This window comes from Petaurus breviceps, unplaced genomic scaffold, assembly GCF_028583685.1.
Source record: "Petaurus breviceps papuanus isolate PSGF00001 unplaced genomic scaffold, PetGlider_PUasm1.0 138, whole genome shotgun sequence".
Lineage (NCBI taxonomy): Eukaryota > Metazoa > Chordata > Mammalia > Diprotodontia > Petauridae > Petaurus > Petaurus breviceps.
This window is the reverse complement of record NW_027185694.1, coordinates 25,095,031-25,119,149: the sequence shown is the minus strand read 5'-3', so window position 1 is coordinate 25,119,149 and position 24,119 is coordinate 25,095,031. Positions and strand designations below refer to the sequence as shown.

At 39.2% G+C, this 24,119-nt stretch overlaps 1 protein-coding gene across 1 annotated transcript in view; it reads left to right on the top strand.

The window, feature by feature from the left end:
- LOC138177415 (lipase maturation factor 1-like) overlaps positions 1–24,119 on the top strand; it is a 618,163-nt gene that overhangs the window by 219,503 nt on the left and 374,541 nt on the right. The gene's annotated exons all lie outside the window — the stretch shown is intronic.

Below are 24,119 nucleotides of genomic sequence, written 5' to 3'. Positions count from 1 at the left end.
GGGGGGGGGGGGGGGGGGTAGGAATCTGTCACACATTCCATACCAGCTCCACTGAATGGAATCCCACGTGGCTTCTCTAGCTGCAACAAAACCCATCACTCCCATCTCCCTCACAGGTCCTCACCCAGCCTCACTCAGAGCATCACCCTTGGCCCCACACCTGCTCTCCATCTCACCTCTGGCCCCTTTCATTTCCCTGACCCCACATCTGCTTCCGGCCTGTTGCTGTTCACTTCGTTGGCCTCAAACTGGTCCCCTGGCCTTTCTTGTCTCCTCCATCACCAACCCTCTTTCCCCCTGGTCTTGGTCTCCTTCACAAAACCTCTCTGGGCTTACACCCCCCCACACACACACACCTTCCTCACACACATAAGCCCACCCTCGACCCCAGTCCCTGAGCCCCTGCCCCTCGCCTGGCATCCTATTCAATCTGGGTGAACTCAAGACCAGGTCTTGGTGAGGCAAGCAGGCATGTTCTTCTAAAGCCCCAGACGGAGAGAGAGAGACTCCTGGGCTGCTTTGTCTGGGAAACAGCGATTGGGACAGGAGTTCCTAGCCCGCAAAGTTGTCAAACTATAAAGTTAATGAGGTAGAAATGAGAGTTCGGAGCAAGGGTCTAAAATTTTAGAATGACTCCCAAATGTGCTCCTGCCCCAGCAGACTCTCCACCACAATCATGTTCACCTTCTTCTCTGGTTGCAGTCCCAATAAATGAAGTGACTGACTATGGTCTGGGGGCTGGCTTTAAGCCAGACAGCTCCTGCACTGAGCACTGTGTAGTTTAATAGACATCCAGGCTCTGCTGAGGGAGGGGCCTGTGAGCCCCCGCACTAGAGGTGAGGGGGAGAGGGAGCACAAGCATCTGGTAGGACTTTGAGATCAAGCAAGGGACCTATGAGCTGATTTAGATTATGGAGAAAACATAGTCTCAGACACAGGAAACCCCAGAGCCTGGCCCTGAAGTTAGAGGGTAAAATCCAGTGCAACAGATTTGGTTGAGCCAGCCATATGATGGAGTGCAAAGAGCCCTGAGATTAAGTCAGCATTCTAGTTTCTTCACCTCCTCTCTACTTCAGTTCTGGGAGGGGAAGACCCTCAGGGTTTCTGGCCAAAACAGAAACAATTCTTATTTACATTCACTCTGAGACATCAGGGCCCAAACTATGACCAAGGGAGGCTTGGGCTGGAATCTACTGATGGCAAATCAGTGAGAGCCAGAGTGATTTGGGTTTAAGGCATGTTCCTTAGGAAAGAAATCTAGTCCATAAACCCCAAGATATCTTGTGAGGTTTCAGTGATCAAAATTTACATTCCTTTGGGAAGAGCACCCGCAGGTAAGGATATGATACCCTATGTGGACAAAGGGAGAGGAAGGAAGGAAGGAAGGAAGGAAGGAAGGAAGGAAGGAAGGAAGGAAGCAGAGAAGGGAGGTAGGAAAGAAAGAACTGTGTTACCCAATTGAAACTGGCCAGTTCGATCCCCAGTGAGGCAGCTGCTACTACTCACAGGTTGTTATTTATCCTTTGTTCTCAAAGAAGACCATGATATCACGAAGGTGATGCCATGACTTACAAGTGAATTGGATTTAAGTGAGGGAGAGCTGTGCAAAGTCACCAGACTCACTCTTTCCTCCAGAACCATCTGGGTCCAGTGGCCAGATAGAGCTCAGGAGGACTGGAGATGGTACTGAATACAGTGAGACACCTTGGCCTTTTTGATCACTGACACCTTGAAAGATATCTTGACCCTCCCACCAAGCATGAGACTAGGAAACAAAGAAAATCACAACTAAATGGCTGGCAGGTTCTCCTCCCAGAGGTAGATAAAGGAATTGGAAGGATTAGATTTATTGTGCATCTAAAGGCAACAAGAAACATCATTTTGTGGGACATTTGTTCATCTTGTATTGCTGTGTTCGTGATAAGCATATGAGAAAAAAAAATACCACCATGAAGATAATTACACCTTATGCCCCCAACATCTGTGGCAGAAAATGGGGGTGTAGAGAAAACCTACAGAGAATATTATAAAATCCCCCAAGTTAAATCAGTGTATATTTTAATGTTTGTTAACAGGAAGGCAAGGGTGGGCAGAGGAGAAGATGGCAAAAAAAAAATACATTGAAAAAGATGATTTAAGGGGCGACTAGGTGGCGCAGTGAATAGAGCACTGCCCTGGAGTCAAGAGGACCTGAGTTTTAAATCTGACCTCAGACATTTAACACAAAAACTAGCCATGTGACCCTGGGCAAGTCACTTAACCCCAATTGTCCTCCAAAAAGCAAAAAAAAAAAATATATGATTTCGAAATAAGAAATGAGGGAGACAAGTTCACACCTTTATGTCATAGTTATTTTCTTCAAAAAGAGAGTCCAGGAATATGAAAAATTAGAAACAGAATGGGAAGCAAACTACTGAGAGCAGGCTGTTATACGTCATTATCCATTTTCCAGGACTGAGATTGTTCATCAAGATTCACCAGCATTAGATAGTATTCGAATGTTGTGATCATTTACATTATTATAGACATAGAATATTTTGACTTCTTGGCCTTGCTTTCTTCATTTTGAAACCCTCTCCTATGATCATCATTGCCTTAATGTCTGTTTTCAGACACAGGCTATATATCATTTTGATAGAACAGTTATATCACCACTTCTGGGGCCATTACCAGCTGTCCTGATCTATGTCTTGCCACTGGACTCTGATGACTTTATGGGAGAGAGTGAGGCTGATGACTTTACACAGCCCTGACTCGCTTAAATTCAATTCACTTGCAAGTCAAGACGTCGCCTTCCTGACATCATTGGTCCTCTTCAAGAAGGAAGAACAAACAGCAACAATATACCACTTGGCTTTGTCTAAATGTTTTTCTTTGTTACAAGGAAGGTTCAATGGAGAAGGGGGGATGATTTCAGTGAAAATGACTAAATTGCAAAGCAAATAACAACAAACTATTCCTATTTCCCAAGAAAATTGAATGAATATTCATTCACCACAGCAAAGAAACCAAAAGATACTTGAAAATGCCTTAGCAAGAAACACCTGATCTCCTTGCCAAGTTGAGAGATATGGTGGTCAAGGGCAACACTGGTTTGGGATATCAATGTGTCTGAAAAATTGTACAAAGGAGGATAGTAAATTATGAGCAATATCACCTAATAAAAACATCAAAAGTAATAAAGAGATAATCAAGTTCAGAGATTAAGGCATAAGAAGACGGGAATCAGCGCTTCTTAAACTGTGGGTCACAACCCTATATGGAGTCGTGACCCACAATTTAAGAAGTGCTACAGGGGTAGTGGGTCAAAAATAATTAGCAAGCCCTGAACTAGATTGTTAAGAGCTTTGAATGTCAAACAGAGCACTTTTTATTTGATCCTAGAGGCAACAGGGAACCAGTAGAGTTCATTGAGTTTGGGATGGAGGTGTGTGTGTGTGTGTGTTTCTATGTATGCATATGTGTATGAGAGAAACAGACAAGAAACAGAGAGAGAGAAATGACTGGACCTGTGCTTTAGGAAAATCACTTTAGTGGTTGAATGAAGGATGAATTGAAGTGAGGAGAAATGTGAGGCAGGGTGATCCACCAGCAAGTTATTGAAATAGGTTAGGTGTGAGGTGATGAGGGCCTTGATTAGAGTGTTGGCAATGTCAGAAAGAGAAGGGGGAGTATTTAAGCAATGTTGCAAGATGAATTTGACAGGCCTTGGCAACAGATTGGATATAGTTTATATTTCAATCAATCAATATTTAGTATGCACCTACTATGTGTCAGACATTGTGCTAAGCACTATTTGTGTATTGACAGTATGTTTTCTATAGAATATAAGTTCTTTGAGGAAAGGAATGATTTGTCTTTTGTCTTTATATTCCCAGCTACCTAGCACAATGTCTTATGCTTTGTTATTATTCAGTCCTGTCCAACTTTTTGTGACCCCCATGGACTATAGCGTGCCAGGCCCTTCTATCCACCACTATCTCTATCTCTCAAAGTCTGTCCAAGTTCATATTCATTGTTCCCATGACACTATCTATCCATCTCATCCTCTGCTATCCCCCTTTTCTTTTATCTGTAATCTTTCTTAACATCAGGGTCTTTTCCAAGGAGTCTTGTTTTCTTATTATTTGGCCAAAGTATTTCAACTTCAGCTTCACTATTTGACCTTCCAGTGAATAGCCTGAATTAATTTCTTTAAGTATTGACTGATTTGATCTCCTTGCTGTCCAAGGGACTCTCAAAAGTCTTCTCCAGCACCACAATGCAAAAGCATCAATTCTGCAGCACTCAGCTTTCCTTATAGTTCAACTCTCATAGCCATATGTAGTTCCTGGAAAGACCGTAGCTTTGACTAGACAGGCAGTTGTTAGCAAGGTGATGTCTCTGCTTTTTAGTATGTTATTCCGATTTGTCATAACTTTCCTCCCAAGGAGCAAGCATCTTTTAATTTCATGGCTGTAGTCACCGTCTGCAGTGATCTTTGAGCCCAAGAATATAAAATGACACTGTTTCCATTTTTTTTTCCCTCTATTTGCCAAGAAATGATGGGACCAGTTGCCAAGATCTGAGTTTTTTTCTTTTTTTTTTTACATTAAATTTCAAGCCATCTTTTACACTCTCCTCTTTTACCGTTATCAAGAGGCTTCTTAATTCTTCTTCACTTTCTGCCATCAGAAAGTGGTATCATTGGAATAGCTGAGACTGTTGATATCACTCCCAGCAACCTTCTTAATGGCTTTTGATTCATCCAGCCTGGCATTTCGCATACTAGATGTTTAATAAGTATTTGGTGAATCAAACACAATTTTAGATATAGACCTTATTGTTCTGACAAGAGAATCAGCAAAAATAATCAGTTAAGATTTCTTCAAGTCATAGTTGGAAAACTTTGGAGAATCTAATTATCTCAGTGACTTTACCTATGTGGCTATGCTTGTGCTCTGATCCATTGTGTGTGGTCCTAAAAAGTCTTTCATCTATCTGTTCTGTGAGCTGCATCTTAGGTACAGAGAAAGACAAAAGGCTCAAAAATAATGCTTCTGTATCCCAAGGACTACAGGGTATTGCAAGGTACAGCCAATTGATAATGGCCACCAACACCTGGTTCTCCGTTCATAACCATGTAATGTCCGTTACTACATCAGTAACAAGGTTATTGAGGCCTAGGGAAGCATCATGAAACAGGAATGCATCAAGCAGATTATAGACATTATACTCTACCACAGAAATCACCTCCCCTTCAAAATTCACAAAGATACCCCTATTCCTTCACAGTCTCCTGCCCCATGCAATGAAGACCTGAGCCATCAAAGCCACAGCCCCCCTGCTACTAGCAGAGATAAGGAGGGGAGGACCGGAAACAAACCAAACACATGAAAGATTTTCTTTCTTTCTTCTTCCCAGAAGCCAACAGGTATTATTAGGTTCAAATTCCAGAAGAGGAAATGGATGTACAAAGAAAAGTAATAAGACCTTCAGGGCCCCTCATCAAGTGATAACATACACGTGAATATAGTCTCTGCCCCTGTACCCTACAAGGACTGGTAGAGTGAGAGGGGCAGGGAGACTAACAGAAAAGGTAGGGATCATTCTAGTCCAGGGGTGAGGAACCTGCGGCCTTAAGGTCAAATGCGGCCAAATCCAAATTTCACAGAATAAATCCCCTTAATAAAAGAATTTGTGGCTTCAAGGCTGCAGGTTCCCCACTCCTTTATCCAGATCAATGTAGCCTAGGAACAGAAGCACCCACATACAATCCAATATAAGGAGAGAAACATTGGATTTGTACTGGAAGGATCTATGTTTGTGTCCCAGATCTACCATTTGCTAACCTTGGGTAAGGCATCTTCCTATTTGAGCTTCAGTCTCCTGATCTGTAAAATGGGGATAGTAATATTCATACTTCCTACTTTGTGGGGTTGTTGTGAGGATTAGATGAGATCATGTTTGAAGAGTATTTTATGAATCTTAAAGCAGTATATAAATGTTCACTCTGATGATTACTATGTGCAGCTAAAGAGACCTAGTTCTGGAAAATCTCAGTCTTTAGAAAAAAGGGAACTCAACGAAGGCTAAACATAGACCAGATGGTCTCTGATTCCACTCTAAATCTTGTGCATACTCCCATCATCCCAGACAGGGAACGCTTTCTAGAAAAGAATGAATGAGAATAGTTCCCAACTCTACTAAAGCTTACCAAAAGCTTGCCTCACAACCCTCTTGTAACAGAGGATCACAAGATTTGGGGATTGGAAGGATCAAATGATCATAGATTTAGGTGGAAAGGGACCTTAGAGGTCATTCAATCCATACCTCTCATTTTATAAATGAGTAAACTGAGGCCCAGAGGGGTTAAGTGCCTGGATCATGTTCACATAAGTAGTCAAAGATGGAGTTGGGATTTGAATTCAGGACCTGTTACTCTAAAAATCCACCATGTTTTACAAGCTGCCTTCCTAGGCTCTTATGTTTCAACTAGGCCTTTTACATATAAGGAAAAAGAGGCTTAAGAAGTTAAGTGACTATCTAAGTGACTCCTGACTCCAAATCTTTCTCATTATACAATATATTATTATTATTATTTCTTAACAGATGGGGAAAGATGAATCTTAGCAACATTAAGTGACTTGACCAGGGACCTTTGAGCTGGACCTTGAAGGATGGAGGGGTGGATTTAGGTAGGACAGAGAAAGCCATGCATTCTGGGTAAAAGGAACAGTCAGCTCAAAATCAGGAAGTTGAAGGTGAGTAAGATGCATTTGGGGGACACTAAAGAACCAGGCCATGACATCTCATCATGCTATCCACAGCAAACCTCCCACCAGACTTTGGGCAAGACCAAGCATTTGTTTCTTTCTTTCTCTAAAGTAGATTATGATTTTGGCAATAAATCAGTAGAGACTTTTCATAGCATTTCTCCAGTTTGATCCTTTGTTCCTGTTCCCATTTTATTTCAATTAGAAGATGGCTATTTGGATATGACATCACATGTGGCAATACAGGAGAGATGGAATGACAAGCCCTGTGTAATCCACTCTTTCCTGGTGATATAAATTTCAACTGTGAGGGGGAAGTCAGGAAGATTCATTTTATACCCAATTTAACATCAGGTTAGTAAGTTTCCCAAAGTAACCCAGTCTGCTCAGGGCCATTTGAAGCAATTACTTCCTAGTCCAAGGCCCAAGGTACCTTCCAATTCTTTCTCAACCATATGAGCTTGACTTGTTAACTCCTCCCTACCTGGAAATCTATATGTATATGCACATCTTCTATGATCATATTACTCTCTCTCCCTACTTAAAACCCTTTCTACAAATAAAGTCCAAACTCCCTTAGTCAAGTGTTCAAGGTCCTGCACAATCTGGGGGATGGTGCAGATGGCGTAGAGTAAGGGAAAAGAGGGAGTTTGCAATGGATGGCCTCCACTCTCTCATAGAAAGTCATCTGTCTTGCATTTGAAGGTTTTCACAAACTGATTCTTTCCTGCCTTTCTAGTCTTCTTATACTTTATTCCCTCTATCCACTATACAATCCAAAATGGAGCATAGATTGGAGTGGTGAATCATTTGCACACAGATGTATATACAGAGTAGAGATATATTCATCTCCCAGTAGGACTTACTGTCTGAAACTTTGGTCTTTTATATGGGTTTTGGCCATGAGAGACTCTGACGGCTGACATTCAATGATAATAGGGAGCTGAGATGTTTTTGTTTGTCTCAACCGGTCTGGTAAAGCAGACTACAAACTATGTGCATCTCTAACAGGATGTCTCAGACAACTTAAGCTCAACATGGCTCAAAGTGTCCAAAACCAAATATCATTTTTCCACCAAAAACCTCCCTTCTTCCTAACTTCTTTGTGACTGTGGAGGATACCACTATCCTCCCAGTCACCTGGGCTCATGGTCTAAGTGTTATATCCTCAGCTACTCATTCTCTCTCAATCCCCATGTCTAAATAATTGCCCAGGGCTTGTTTATTCAAAACACTTTTTTCAAATTATTTTTATTTATTTCATTAAATGTTTCCCAATTACATGTTAAAAAAAATTTAGCAATCATTTTTTAAAATTTTGAGTTTGTATCCCGTAAGCTTGGATCTTTGGGTTTATCAAAAATTTACCACTATGTATTGTGTATCTAATTGATTCCACTGATACCACACTCTATTTCTTAGTCAGTACCTGATTGTTTTGATAATTACAATTTTATAATATAGTTTGAAATCTGGAATTCCTAGGCTGTCTTCCTTCACGTTTTTTGTCATCGATTGCCTTGATATTCTTGACCTTTTGTTCTTCATGAGTTTCATTACTATTTTTTTCAACTCTATAAAATAATTCTTTGATAATTTGATTGGTATGGCACTGAAAAAATAAGTAAATTAACTAGGCAGATTTGTCATTTTTATTATATTGGCTTGGTCTCCCCATGAGCAACTAATATTTCTCCAGTTGTTTAGATCTGTCTTTATTTGTGTGAAGAATGTTTTGTAATCGTGTTCATATAATTCCTGGATTTGTCTTGGTAGGTAGACTCCCAAGTATTTTGTAGCGTCTACAATTATTTTAAATAGAATTTCTCTATATCTTCCTGCTTGGTTTTGTAGTTAGTATATGAAAATGCTGATGATTTATGTGGATTTGTTTTCTATCCTGCAACTCTGTTGAAGTTTTTCATTGTTTCAACTAATTTTTAGCTGATTCTCTAGGATTCTCTAAGTATGGCATCATATCAGCTGCAAAGAGTGATCGTTTTGTTTCCTCGTTGTCTATTTTTATCCCTTCAATTTCTTTTTCTTGTTGTATTGATATAGTACAACATTAAATAATAGTGGTGATAATAAACATCCTTGCTTCACTCCTGATCTTATGGGAAGTTTGCAAGTTTATCCCCATTTAGATAATGCTTACTCTTGGTTTTAGATAGACAATGCTTATCAGTTTAAGAAAAGTTCTATTGATTATTGTGCTTTCTTGTACTTCTAATAGGAACAAATGTATTTCTTTAGAGATTTTTTTCTGCATCTATTAATGTAATCATATGATTTTTGTTGTTTTTGTTATTGATATGGTCAATTATGCTGATAGTTTTCCTAATATTGAACCACTTGGTCCTAATATATGATCTTTGTAATATATTTCTATAATCGATTTGCTAGTAATTTATTTAAAATTTTTGCATTAGTATTCATTAAGGAAATTGGTCAATAGTTTTCTTTCTCTGTTTTTGTTCATATTTATGTCATAAAAGGAATTTGGTAGCACTCCTTTGCTGATTTTTTCAAGTAACTTATATAGTATTGGGACTAATTGTTCCTTAAATGTTTGGTAAAATTAACTTGTAAATTCATCTGATCCTAGAGATTTTTTCTTCAGCTCCTTGCTGGCTTGTTCAATTGTTGTTGGGTTTTGTTTTTTTCTAAGACAAGGTATTTAGGTATTCTATCCCCTCTTCTGTTCATCTGAGCTGTTTATATCTTTGTAAATATTCATCCATTTAACTTAGATTGTCAGTTTTAGTAGCATATAATTGAACAAAATAGCTCCTAATAATTGTTTTAATTTCTCTTCATTGGCAGTACATTCATTATTTTTATTTCTGATATTAGTAATTTGATTTTCTTCTTTTTTCATCAAATTAACCAATAGTTTATTTTACTGTGTTTTTATTTTCATAAAGCCAGCTCCTATTATTTATTAGTTAATGATTTTCTTGCTTAAATTTTTATCAATCTCTCCTTTGATTTCCAGGATTTTAAATTTGCTGTTTAATGGGGGGGGGGTTAATTAATTATTTTTCCTTTTTTAATTGCATGCCAAATTAATTGATCTGATCTTTTTTTATTGATGTAATTATTTGGAAGTATAAATTTTACCCTAAGTACTGTTTGACTGCATCACACAAATTTTGGGATGTTATTATTTACTGTTTCTAAGATTTGTTCTTTGATCCATTCATTCTTTAGGATTAGAATGTTTAGTTTCCAATTTGCTTTTCATCTATGCTTTCACAACCTTTTGTTAAGTATAATTTTTATTGCATTATGGTCTAAAAAGAGTACATTTAATATTTCTCCTCTTCTGCATTTGGTTGTGAAGTTTGTATGCCCTAATACATGGTCAATTTTTGTGAAGGTACTATGTACAGCTAAGAAAAGGTATACTCCTTTTTAGTTCCACTCAGTTTTCTACAGAGGTCTTTCATAATCTAACTTTTTAAAGATATTATTCATCTCCTTGACTTCTTTCCTATTTATTTTATGATTAGATTTATCTAGCTCTGAGAGGGGAAAGTTGAAGTCCCTGTCCCCATTAATACAGTTTTACTATTTCTTCTTGTAATTCATTTAAATTTTCCTTTAAGAATTTGGATGCCTTGCCATTTGGTGTATATATGCTTAGTATTGATATTGCTTCATTGTCTATTTCTAAACATCATCTGGTCCTGCATCCAGTGCTAGCACAGAGGTTCCCTGTAATCTCTTTCTGGCCATTTACCAAGTCTTCTTACCATCTTTAGCCTGAGAGCTCCTGAAGCTGCTGCCGCTTTTGTTACCAGCACCTAGTCCCACCTCTGGTGTTTCATCCACAAGGGCTCTAGGCCAGCATCTTCTCCTGTGTCATACATCTCTCCTTTTGACCTCTGATGTTGTCTTAGGCTAGAAGGATGCTTTACTCTGACCTTTTGTTGGCTCTATCATTCCAGAATTGAACCTGAAGAATTATTTTAAAGTTATTTGGAAGGGAATGTTGGGAGAGCTCAGCTGAGTGCTTCTCTACTCCACCATCTTGGCTCCGCTCGTGCTGACCCACAAAGTCTTTATAGCATCTCTTATATGACTCCTCTTCTCTCCTCTAATCCTATCACTACCCTAGCACAGGTCCCCATCATCTCACATCTAGATTATTGCAATAACATACTGGTGCATCCACTTGCTTCAACACTTCAGCCCATCCTCTATCCACCTGTCAAATTGATCTTCCTAAAGCCCAAATCTGACCAGGTCACTTCCTATTCAGTCAACTTCAGAGGCTCCCTATTGCTTCCAGAACTAAATACCAAATGTTTGTAACCTAGACTTTCCTTACCTTTCCAGTCTTCTCCTGCCTTATTACTCCTTACATGTCACATCCACTCCCTGTCATGTGTTCTACAATCCAGTAATACTGGCTGCTTCTTGAACATGACACCCCATCTCCCAACTTGGAGCATCTTCATTAACTGTCCCCTGTGCCTAGAACTCTCTCCTCCTCATCTCCACCCCCTCAATTCCTTGGCTTCTTTCACATCTCAGCTAAAGTCCCACCTTATGCAAGAAGCCTTCCCCACTCCCCGTTAACGCTAATGCCTTCCCTCTGTTGATCATCTCCAATTTATCCTGTCTCTTTCTTGTTTGTCCATAGTTGTTTGTATGTTGCCTTCCTTACTAGACTGTGAGCTACTTGAGGGCAGGTACTGTCTTTTCTTTCTTTGTATCCCCAGGACTTAGTACAGCTCCTGGAACATGGTTGGTTGTTGTCTTTCATTCTCAAAGAGGATCAAAATGACATCACTATGTTGGAGTCAAGGTACAGTGTGTCCAGCTGTGACTGATCAGACGAATATAAGCACAGAAGGCTCCACCACAGGTTAGGCACAAATAGTCTACTTGAATATTTGGAGAGGAGATGTCAGTAGGCATTGAATAAATGCTATTTGACTAACTGTGCAAGTGACAGCAGACTCCAGGATGTGGAAGCCTCCAAATACACTCCGTATGAGGACCAGGTTTAAGCAAGGAAGAGATGCCAAGTTTGGGGTACTTGGAGGACACTATCTACCTGGGTACTTAGTGGCTAGAGAGAGCTGAAGCATTTCTGTTTTTTCAGCTGATTAGACAGACATCCTCTATAAAAAGAAGGACCAAAGTTTAATATCCAAGGACACACTACCAACATTTACTCAAGCTTAGCTCTCCCTTTATTTGTTGCTGAGGAATTAATTCCAATCCCAGTAATGCAGCAATTAATGCATGCCCAGCGAGGGCCTTTCACATATATGGTTGATTTTATTTTAAATCAAGTCACAAGGCTGAAGTCAAGTCAGAGCACTGTGGCATACAGCACCTTCCATCCTAGAGGGAGGCAGTGTGGTGAGGTGGACAGGGCAATAGACTTGGAGTCAAGAGGACCAAGGTTTGAATCTTAGTTCTGATATTTACTAGCTGTAAGAGCCTAGGCAAATTACTTAATATATCTCAGCCTCAGTTTTCTGATCTGTAAGATGAGAAAAAATAATAAATGCCATACTTATACCAGGCAATCATTGTAGGGATCTTGTCAGTTCTACCTTCTCAATAACTCTTATATAAACTCCTCTATCTTCACTCACACAGCCACAGCCATAGTTTATCTAGGACCATCATCTCCCACTTGAACTATTGCAATGGGCTTCTATTTGATCTCCCAGCCTCAAGTTCCTCCCCACTCTAAACCATCTGACACACTCAACTGCTAAGGTGATATTTCTAACCATGTAGGTCTGACCATGTCATTCCCATGCTCATTGATCTCCTGTGGCTCCCTATTACCTCCAAGACCACATGTAAAATGATCTACTTAACATTTACAGTTCTCTATAACCTAGTCTCTTCCTACCTTTCCAGTCTTCTTTAATCCTCTCCACAAATTCTGCTATCTAACAACACTAGCCCACTTAAGGTTCCTTTAGCACAACATACTATCTCTCCCTGGAGCCTTTGAATGCTCTGCCTCCTATCTTTGCCTCTTAACAGCCCTGTTTCCTTTAAGATTCAGCTTAATAGAACCTATTAGAGGACTTTCCCAATCCCCCCAGATACTAATCCCTTCCTTTTTCAGATGGTCTTCTATTTATTTACTCTGTATATAGCTTATATATACCTAGTCCTATTTTATTTTTCAAATTCTTTTATTTTAAACTTTATTAAAATTAATTTTTTATTTTAAATAAGAAAAAGAAATATTATAGACTTAAAAATTAAATCTTAAATATAAAATAAGAAAAAAGCATTGCCATGTACATAAAAGAACATAAGAGAAGATTCAAAATATACAATAAATTTCCATTTCAAGAAAGTCTTTATAATAAATACCATGCATTGTGTTCAGAGCTGTCCATCTTCTTTTTGTCCTTCTTTGTAAGTTTTCTTTTGTTCTCTGCTGTGAACTTTTTTCCCCTTCCTTCCCCCTCTCTCTCAGGAAGGCTTCAATTATATACACACACATATTTGCACATATATATACATATACATACAAAGATATATACATACACATACATACATATACTTAAATAGCTATAATCATATTTTTATATAGACATATATATATTCATATGCATCTATGTAAGACCATACTATACTGCTTCTCTGAGAATGGATAACCTCTTCCTTCATAAATTCAAGTCTTTCCATGTTTTTCTAATTCCAACAACTCACCATTTTCTACACCAAAGCAATATTCCAACCTTATACTGTCTAGTTATTTTAAATAGTCTTAGTCTAAAACAATATTGATTAATATGATTGACATATAGTATTATACCTCACTCTACAGATTCTCCTTCATTAGAATGTAAGCTCCTTGAGGGCAGAGATTTTTGTTGCTTTTCTTCATAAACACAGCAGCACTTTCCACAGTGCCTAGCCCCATAGTAAGTTCTTAATAAATGCTCTTTGACTGATCAACAAATGAGATAATATTCATAAAGCTCTTTAAAAATCTTAAGGTCAGTCAATCAAAAAGCATTTATTAAGTGCCTACTGTAAGCCAAGCATTGGGAATACAAAAACAAAAAGAAACTTTCCATCCCTACCTACAATAAGCCTACATTCAAATAGGAGACAAGTATGTATAAAAATATATACACACACAAAAAAAAGGTAAAAATTAAATGCTTCGATCTGCATTCAGACTCCATAGCTCTTTCTCTGGATGTGGATAGCATTTTCCATCATGAGTCTTTTGGAATTGTTTGAGATCATCGTATTGCTGAGAAGAGCCAAGTCTATCAAAGTTGATCATCACATACTGTGACTGTTACTGTGTACAATGTTCACCTGGTTCTGCTCACTTCACTTAGAATCAGTTCATGTAAGTCTTTCCAGGTTTTTCTGAAGTCTCCCTGCTCATCATTTCTTATGTGTGAGATAAAGAGTCTAGTAATATACGTCCTGCTTTCACAGATAGTGCCATACAAGGAGTTCACTAAGGGATACAATGTTAGCAGATAAGCACATTCTGTCTTGCAAGAATGATGGTCAGGGCCTCCTCTTGTTAGAGAGAGCAAAGCTAGCGGCATGGCTCAAACCATGTTTATCCCTGGTCACTGAGACCTAACTACTGCACATGCCTAATAGCCTTGGTGCAAATTAACTTACATGCCCATGCATAAATTATCCCTCCGTTTTCTGAATATGGGACCTATGTTGACTCATGATCAGGAGGAGGGAACAGGTCAAGGAGCAATATGTAGTGGGTAGGTTAGAAAGATTGAACCTGGAAGAGCTGGGAAAAATCCCAACTTTGAAGGGAGGGACCAGAAGGGACTAATTCATAAAAAACTCAGTTTAGTCTCTGTATGTATGTATGTGCACTACAGGGTACCATGTATCTGCTCTGGAGTGTAAATAAACACTTCCTTCACTCACTTCAGTTCAAGTTTCATTTCTTAAGGGAGTGACCGGACCCCATTTCTTACATTATGGAACAATAGTATTCCATTACATTCATATACTACAACTTGTTCAGCCATTCCCTAATTGATGGGCTTCCCCTCAATTTCCAATTCTTTGCTACCACAAAAAGAACTGCCATAAATATTTTTGTACATGTGGATCGTTTTCCCTTTTTTTATTATGTTTTTCCCTTTTGTTCTGATTCTTCTTTCACAACATGACTAATGTGGAAATATGCTTAATATGATTGTACATGTATACCCCATCTCAGATTGCTTGCCATCTTGGGGAAGGAAGAGGAGAGGGAGAGAGAAAAATCTTATTCAAGTGAATGTTGAAAACTTTCTTTACATGTAATTGGGAAAAAAGTAAAATACTATCAGTTCAAAAATATATATGCAGCATGAGGGTATAGGCAAAGATATGTACAAAATATAAATGTTAGTTATTAATATTATCCTATTCTCCTAAAACTCACAGTCCCAGGAGTAATAGGACTCTTACCCAAGAGGTTACCAGCACCTGAAAAAGAAATCTTTTCCTTAGAGCAAAAGATGATGCCCAAAGGGATGGGTTTCACCTCAAGACCCAGAAGGTGAAGCCTTTTCCAAAGCCAAAGGGGCCTAGGGCAGAAGAAAATGTAATAAAAAAAAAAAAAAGAAAAGAAAAATGTAGATAGTCAAATATTTTGGCGGGGAGGCAATGTTTGTTTTGGGGTCTTCCCCCTAGGAGAGCCCCTCCTCTCTTTCAGTCAGAATGGCCAGGAAGAATTTGATCTGCCTCTGGCTGCCTGGCCCTGTCATATGCATGCTGGGATTAGACTGCAGATGTAGCCTGTGGGGAATGTGTAGGATACAGCAGTATGGTGTCACAGCTGGCTGTCCCATTAATGGGAACAATATTAACCCGGTCCTTTTTAATTGAAACCACAACTGTGTGAGGAACTAGCCTTTACATATACATCCACACATATATATGTATATATACACATACATAGATGTATATTCTTTAAGCAAATGTGTTCCCTTCCCCCTCCCTCCCCTTTTTCCCCCTCCTGTCAAATGGTTATTACTTTAAGACATCTGGTTTCACAGTTTCACAAATACAGGCATATTTCCACCATGTAGTTTCTTGCTTGTTGACAGGGTAGAATTTTTTAATATGGGGTTACTATCATCCAGACTTCCTCCACCTCTTCATTTATGTGAATGATACCTTTAAAGAGTCCCTCAGCTGCTCCATCTCCAGGCCCCTGGGCCAGTTTTATTAGCTCCCATACAAGACACCTAGATGTTTGATTTCCCCTGCCCCCATCACCTACCACCATAGCCCGGGTGGAAATTTAAATCCGGAGCTTGAACAGCATAAAAAGGGGGTTTATGGTGTGTGTGTGTGTGTGTGTGTGAGTGTGTGTTTTCAGAGGAAGTGACTTGGGATTTCCCAGGTTTCTCTCCTTGTTCCATATTGGGGAACTCTAAAAGGCTCTCAGGTCAAGGCCTCGGGGAATCTCGGACTCCTAGAGACCCAGAGCTGGAAGGGCTCTTTCAAGTTTATCTAGTCACTCCTATTTCATAACTGAAGCAAAGAACCAGAGAATGGAAGGGACTTTTCCAAAGTTATACACTGAGTTAGTGGCAGAACAAGGCTAAAATATGGGGTCATCCAACTCCCAGGCCGTTTTTCTTTTTCCCTTTACACCAGCTGTTTCTTTGGCTCTGGTCTACACAAGTCATACTCTCTCCTTCCACTCCTTTACCACCCTGTTCTTATTTTGAAGATATGCAGGTTTGTCCAAGGTGCCTGGGAGCCTCAGATTCCTGGAATCACAGATTAGCCCCAAGAAGAAAACCTCACATAAGAAAAGTCAATACCTACCCTGTCTCTGGGTCTCATTTTTAAAAGTTTCAGACCCATCATTTGTTCTCTCCCTACAATAATAAAATTCAGTCAGTGAGTTATAGAGATGAAAGGCAACCATCTAGTCAATAGTCCCATTTTACAGGTGAAGAAATTGAGGCCTAGAAAGGGAAAGTCTTATCTGGTTCATCTGTACAAGAGTGAGAGAATGCTGGCCCTTAAACAACAGGAGACTATCTCCACCCTGTTTGGTCTGGGGCCCCAGGGCCCCTGCCCTACCTTCTATCTGGGAGAAAGGGGAATGCCTCGGGCAGGGTGTGGTCACTGAAGCCTAGTATGTGGGCAATATGGGACAAGAAAATTCCCTTTTGTGGAAATCTGAGTCTTGGGTCCCTGAAGGGGCAACTTTCTCAGCCTGGGCCAGACACCATCACTTCTTGCCTGCATGGACCCTCCTCTGATCCCTGGAGCTCTGTTTCCATCAAGCAGACTGTACTCCTCAAGGGACCACAGAAAACAAGCATACAAGGGTGGGAAACCCCCTGTGTTCCCAGGCAGGACTTTCAGCACATCTCCAGGAATCCACTCCCCCATCTCTCTAGTCTTCAAAACAGCCCCAGTCTGGACTTCACTATTGGGGGGTGCGGTGGTGGAGGGCATTTGCTATCATCCTGTTCTATATCCTGTAATCCTGGGAAAGTCTCCAAGGCTAGGAGACTACTAACTCAGGCTTCATGGTATCCTCCCACTCCACACTCCATCCACTTATATCATATCATGTTATCCCCTGCCTCAACACTGCAGAGACGGCAAATTGCCTGAGGAAATACCTTGCAATGGAATGAGACCTGAACTTGGTGTCACAGGGCCTGAGATGAAATCCCCATTCTGCTATTTTTGTACTCTCGTGATTTTGGCAAGTCACTTAGTACTATTAGAATAGGAGCTTCCTGAGAGCAAAGACTGTCTTTTGCCTTTCTTTTATCTCCAGCATTTAGCACAGTGCCTGCAATACAGTAACTTCCTCTCTTAGCCTCTTATATGTAAAATGACATGGCTGGACCAGATGACCTCTAATGTACCTTCTCTCTGAGCCTGTGTAACCTTATCTGAAGAGATGCAAGAAAAAACTTGAGTTAAACTTAGGCACACTTTAAAGTTACAAAGACAGCACCTTTCTGGTGAACAATATGCAATGTTTCCACCGCTATTCTCTCATTTATCTTTGCTGACTTTTTTTATTCCAACTTTCCCCCCTGGATAGGCTGGCCTATAATTATATTTCTAAATGCCTCAGAACTTTCAAAACATAAGCTCCTTCCACTCTCATCTTCCTACGTAACCAGTCTTAGCAAATTTCCATTTCCATCCATTATCTTCTAATCTTTCCTTTAAACTTCACATTTCAAAATTGTACCACCCCCTTCTTTAGTTTCTTTGGCTCCCATCCTTCTTCCTACTTCCCCTCGGTAAGGTTCATGTTCCCTCTCCCTGTCAGTCACGACTCCACATCACAGCTCTTCTGACAGGTCTTTTATGGTGTCAATCTTGTCTCTGGAAACATTTCAGGCTGTGGTCGTCCCACATGTCCCAATTCTCAGCCCGCTGAGAGCCCAGGACCCCTGCTTTCCTGTCTTGGTGGTTTATACAACCCAGATGCCCTTTCCTGAACTTAGAGATTTCTCCATCTTCTTCCCAAAGTTTTGCCAATAGGCATCCTACTTGAAGTGTTTCTGCATCTCCTCTTTCCACCTATGCCCCTCCCTACCATGTATTATGGAACTCAGACGCCCCATAACTTTTAGTTCAACCTTAAGAATTCAGACAAGGACTGAGCTGAACTTTACTTGTATTTACTTATTTATTTTGTGTGTGTGTGCCTGTGACCTCTCTCTGATGCAAATCAGAAGCTCTGTGACTTCAAATCTTAGAAAGTCACCTAGTGGGGCAGCTAGGTGGCATAGTGAATAGAGCACCGGCCCTGGAGTCAGGAGGACCTGAGGTCAAATCCAGCCTCAGACACTTGACACATTTACTAGCTGGGTGACTTTGGGCAAGTCACTTAACCCCAATTGCCCTCCAAAAAAAACAAAAAAAAAAGGCACCTAGAGCAGTGAGAGGCTACATTATATGACCATGATCACACAGATAGTATATATCACAGGCAGGATTTGAACCCAGTTATTCTTAACTTCAAAGTTAACCTCTACACCATGCTGCCACTCACTGTCATTTATATCATCTACAACCTCCCAAAAAGATGTATATCAATAGTGTAATTAATTATAATAAATATATAATATAATTAACCCAGAGTACAAGTCAAATGGGATAGGAAGAGGGAGGAAATCTACTTAAGAAGACAACCATTAATATTTTTCATTGCAAAATCATAGAATGTTAGAGGTGAAAAGAAGGATCTTATGGGTCAACTAGTCCAGCCCCTACATTTTGCAGATATGAAAACTGAGCCAAGAGAGGTTAAATTAGTTGTTCAACTAGCATTTATTAAGCTCCTACTGTATTCCAAGCACTGTGCTGGGATTTGAACTCAAGACCTGTGGCTCCATATTCAGTATTCAATCCACTACACTGTGTTTCCTCAGGCAATGTCAGTTAATAAGCATTTATTAAGCACCCACTGTATGCCAGACATTGTAATAAGTGCTAGGGATACAAAGAAAGTGGAGAGGGGAGGGAAATAACAATCCCTGTTCTTGAGGAGCTCACAGTCTAATAGAGGAGCTGACACACAAATACATGCAAACAAACTCTATGCAGGATAAGTTATAAATAATCAACAGAGGGAAGGCATTAGAATTAAGGGACATTGGCAATGGACCCTCTCTGAATCCATTTTAAAACTCATTTTTCAGGTGAGAAATTTTAAGTCCAGAAAAAGGAAATGACTTGACCAAGGTAACATAGCTCCTGTTCTGGAACCAAGTTTTCTGACTCCAAGTTCAGGGCTCTTTTCACTAGCCCCTGCTCTCACTGTAGTCAGATTATTATCAACTCACAAAAACTGACCCCCTATGTGCCATCACTTTATAAGCCCTAACCCCACATGAGAAGGAGGGTTGTTTGGTAGAAAGAACACTGGACCTTGATAGAAGAAATGTGAGTTATGGTCTCAGTCTTGCCACTTTACTAGATGTGCAACCATGGGCAATCTCTCTGAAAGTTCTAAAATGAGCATAGAAAGAATTATATGCAAATATTGTACAACTTCACAGGAAGTAAAACGGGTTGTGTTGTTCTTCCAGATGCTTGAAAACCAAACACTTCTTTATTTTAAAAAAATCTGATGTAGACTTTTCCCTTATTCATATCGATCTTGTCCCTACTCTTTCTTGATGGTAGCTGAACTGCCTGCCCAGTGCAGGCGTTTCCCCTTACTCTTGGTGGACTCTGTTGTAGCTGTGAACGCAGACCTCAAGGACTTTCTAGATCTCACAAAGCCCTGTATCAAAAGAAAAAAGACACAAAAGGGAGTTGCCCCTATCTCTGGCATTGGATCACCTAGGCAGGATATAAGTTAATGGCTTGTGGCTTGGTGGGACATCAGGTAATCAATCTTCCCCCAGCAGACCTTCTGGACAGCTCAGAGCTGTCTTCATAATTAATAGTTCAAGGGAGGAAAGTGGGAGTCCTGACTCAGTAGCCAATCAAGGGACTCAACCCAAATGAATCATATGTAGCCAAAGGCTTCAAGTTTTCCCTTGTGGTTCACTGGAATGGCAGTTGACCATAGTGAATGGGGAAAGAGAAAACCCACTACACATATATGAGCTCTAATTCCCTTTTAAAACATGACCAAAGAAGTTATTTTGACCTCTGTTTAAAGATTTCCAGGGAGAGGAAATCTACTACCTCTGGAGATAGTCCATTCTACTTCTGCATAAATTTAATTAATAGAATTAGTGCCTGAAACTACCTGCCTACAGCTTCTATCCATTCTTTCCAGTCCATCCCTCTGGAGCCAAGCAGAACGAGTTTAACATCTTTACCCCATCCTTGGAGCCAATGCTCATATCTCCCCCAGATTTATTCAGAGTCTTATGAAGTTTTCTGATTTTTCAGCTCTTCTTCCCCTTTCTATCCCTCTTGTCTACCTATCTCTCTTTTGCATGATCTAATTTTCAAACTCTGTGCCCTTTTTGGTTCTGATTCTCTTTCTCTGAATGGGAATTGACCCTCCTCGACCTTATTTCAAAAGGGGAAGTAGGAATACAAGACTTCTTCACTCATGCTTACCCCTTTCTTTATTAAAATTATAACCTAAAAACCAGTGCCTCCCAAATGAAGTCTGGGTTTGTCATTCCCAGTTCTTTCCCCTGGGATAGCAAAGGCTACCTTTTCTTCTCCAGTTGCATTATTCTAGAAGACAATAAAAAGGCCTGTCTCCTCAGAGACACAAGGCATCCAGGCAAAGATGGCCAGATGGAATTCAGGTCAAGAAAAGCCAGGATTGAAAACCATTTGATGAGGTCCACTCTATCTCTCCTTCTTACCTCCTTCCAGACTCTCTTTTCAATTCTGTTTTATATCATCCTTTCAACCAAATATACCCCAAGGAACTAAAAAGTTCAAGATCATAGAATCACATCATTTTAGAGTTAGCAAAGACTTCAGTAGCCTTCTAGCCTCAATCCCTTCTACTTCATATTCTACAAGTGGTCATCTGACCTTTGTTTGATAGGGTCTCCTATTGGGCCTGCTCTAGGCTTGCCTCTGCCCCGGCTCTTTGCACTGTGCTTCCTTTCTCTGCCATCTCTAGAAAAGGTTCAAGTCCCAGTACTGTTCACAACTAGCTATGTAACCTTGAACCAAAAAAGCACTTCTCTTAGCCTGTTTCCTCACTTGTCTAACCTTGCCCATCTCACAGATTTGCTGGAAAAATCAAATGCAACTATAGTGTTAAAATTCAATATTTAGAATCCAATATTTAGAATTTAATATATTGGAATCCAATCATTAGAATTGGAAGGGAGCTTAACAAAGGAGTCTTAGATCATTTAGTCCAATCTCTTCATTTTACAGTTAAGGAAACCAGTCCAGTGAGATGAAATAGTTTGCCTAAGGCCACACAGAAAATTAGTTGCAGAATTAGAGATAGAACTCAGGATCTCGGACCTGGTTCAGTGCTCTTCTCACTGTGTCTGTCCACTGATTACTCTTTATAAACATCCAAGTAATACAGTAATGCATCAATATGTCATAAACATTTTTGTGCACATAGGACCTTCTCTTTTTTTTTAATTTCTTTTGGGTATAGGCCTAGTAGCTGGCTCAAAGAATACACACTGTTCAGCAACTTTTTGTGCATAATTCTAAGTCACTTTCCAGAATGGTTGTACCCATTCACAGGTCCACCAACAGTAAATCAATGTGCCTGTTTTCCCACAGCCCCTCCAGCAGTTATCATTTTCCCTTTTTGTTTCTTTGTCAATCTGATAGCTGTGAGATGAAATATCAGGACTGTTTTAATTTGCTTTTTTCTAATTAGTAGTGACTTCAAAATATTTTTCATATGGCTATAAATAAACCTGGGTTTCTTTCATTGGAAACAAACTATTCATACACTTACACCATTTACAAATTGAGGAATGGTTCTTATTGCAAATTTGAATAAGTTCCTTATATATTTTGCAAATTTTTTACACCTTTATCAGAGAAAATCCCTACAAAAAGTTCGCCCTGTCCTCTCTTTTTGTGGTGGCAAAAAACTGGAAACTAAAGAGCTGTCCATTAATTGAGGAATGACTGAATAAGTTGTGGTATATTAATGTGATAGACTATTATTGATCTGTAAGAAATGAGAAAATAGATGATTTCAAAAATACATAGAGAAATATATGAACTGATATGGAGTGAAATATGAAGAAACATGGTAACAATTTATACTCTAACATTAATATTATAAAAATGAAGAATTTTGAAGACTTTTGCAAACTGATGAAGAATGAAATTAATACAATGGGTTGGGGGATTTAGATAATAACAACACCAAAAAAAAAACAACTTTGAAAGCTCTAAAATTATGATAATTGCAATGACTCCTGAAGACTGATGAAGAAACATTCTCTCCATTTATTGACAGAGAAGAACAGAGAAAATTTAAGGTACAGAATAAGATATATTTTTTGTATACAGCTGATTAAGGAATTTATTTTTCTTGACCATGCATACTTGTTACATGAAACTGATTTCTTTGTGTTTTTTTTTTAATAGAATGGGAGGTAGGAAGAAAAATAAATTTCTGTTCATTAAAAAACAAATTAAAAAAAAAGAAACAAATAGGGGCAGCTAGGTGGCACGGTGAATAGAGCACCAACCCTGGAGTCAGGAGGACATGAGTTCAAATCTGGCCTCATACACTTAACACTTACAAGCTGTGTGACCTGGGGCAAGTCACTTAACCCCGATTGCCCCTCCCCCCCCAAAAAAGGCAAAAAAATAAACAAATAGGTGGTGTTACATCTATGGAATGTTACATGCTCTTTCAGGTGAGGTCCCTACATTGTTAGTTTTACTTAATCACTTTACAACTCACTTGTAAATATAAAAATAAAACAAATCAATAATTTCTTTTTTAAATACATCAATATGTCAAGGATCTATAATTTTATTGATGTGGATGGTCTCTTTATCAGTACAGATCATAGAACTTCCATTCCATAGTAAACAATAATCATGGATTTATGTGGCCAAAAAAATCCATAGTAGCTAACCTTCTGAAGATGAGTTTCTCTGCATTTAGCTAGACTGGTCCTTGTCCAACACAGTCTGTCTTTTGGCCTCTACTATGTTTTTCGGGGTTGGTAGAGAATAATTTTAACAAAGGATGTAATATAACTTCCTATGTAATGATAAGAACTGTTTGAAAGTAGAATAGGATGGTTTCATTGAGTTCTTCATTGCCAAAAATTATTAAGCAAACATTGTATGACCATTCATACAGATAGTTGGAAAGGGATTCCTGACCATGAATACATTTGACCAGGTGAGAGACAGTCTAATATAGTCAGCAGAGAGAAGAACTCTGTATTTAGATGTAAAAAACTTAGGTTCAAATGCTATTCTTGCTACTTTCCCCCTGAACAATTTTACACAAGTCATTTAATTTCTCTGGGTTTTAGTTGCCTATAAAATAAGAAGCCAGATTGTATGATTCCTAGATCTCATCCTAAAGTAAGAGCATTCTAAGATACTCTGGATTCTGTCACTCTACCTCTAAGACCCCCTTCATGTCTGCTATTCCAGGAACTAAGTAAGATATAAGCAAGTAATATACAGAAATAAACAGACACATACATACATACATACATACACATACTATATAAGAGACAGTGGAAGAATACTATATTTAGAGTCAGAAAGCAAACAGACAGAGAGATAGATATAGTTGTATATGGGCATATAACTATACATAGGTATCTAGATATATAAAACTATATGTATGATTACATATAAATAAGTTGTAGTTGTTGTCGACACATTTCATTGATGTCCAACTCTTCATGACTGCATTTGAGGTTTTCTTGGCAAAGATACTGGAGTGGT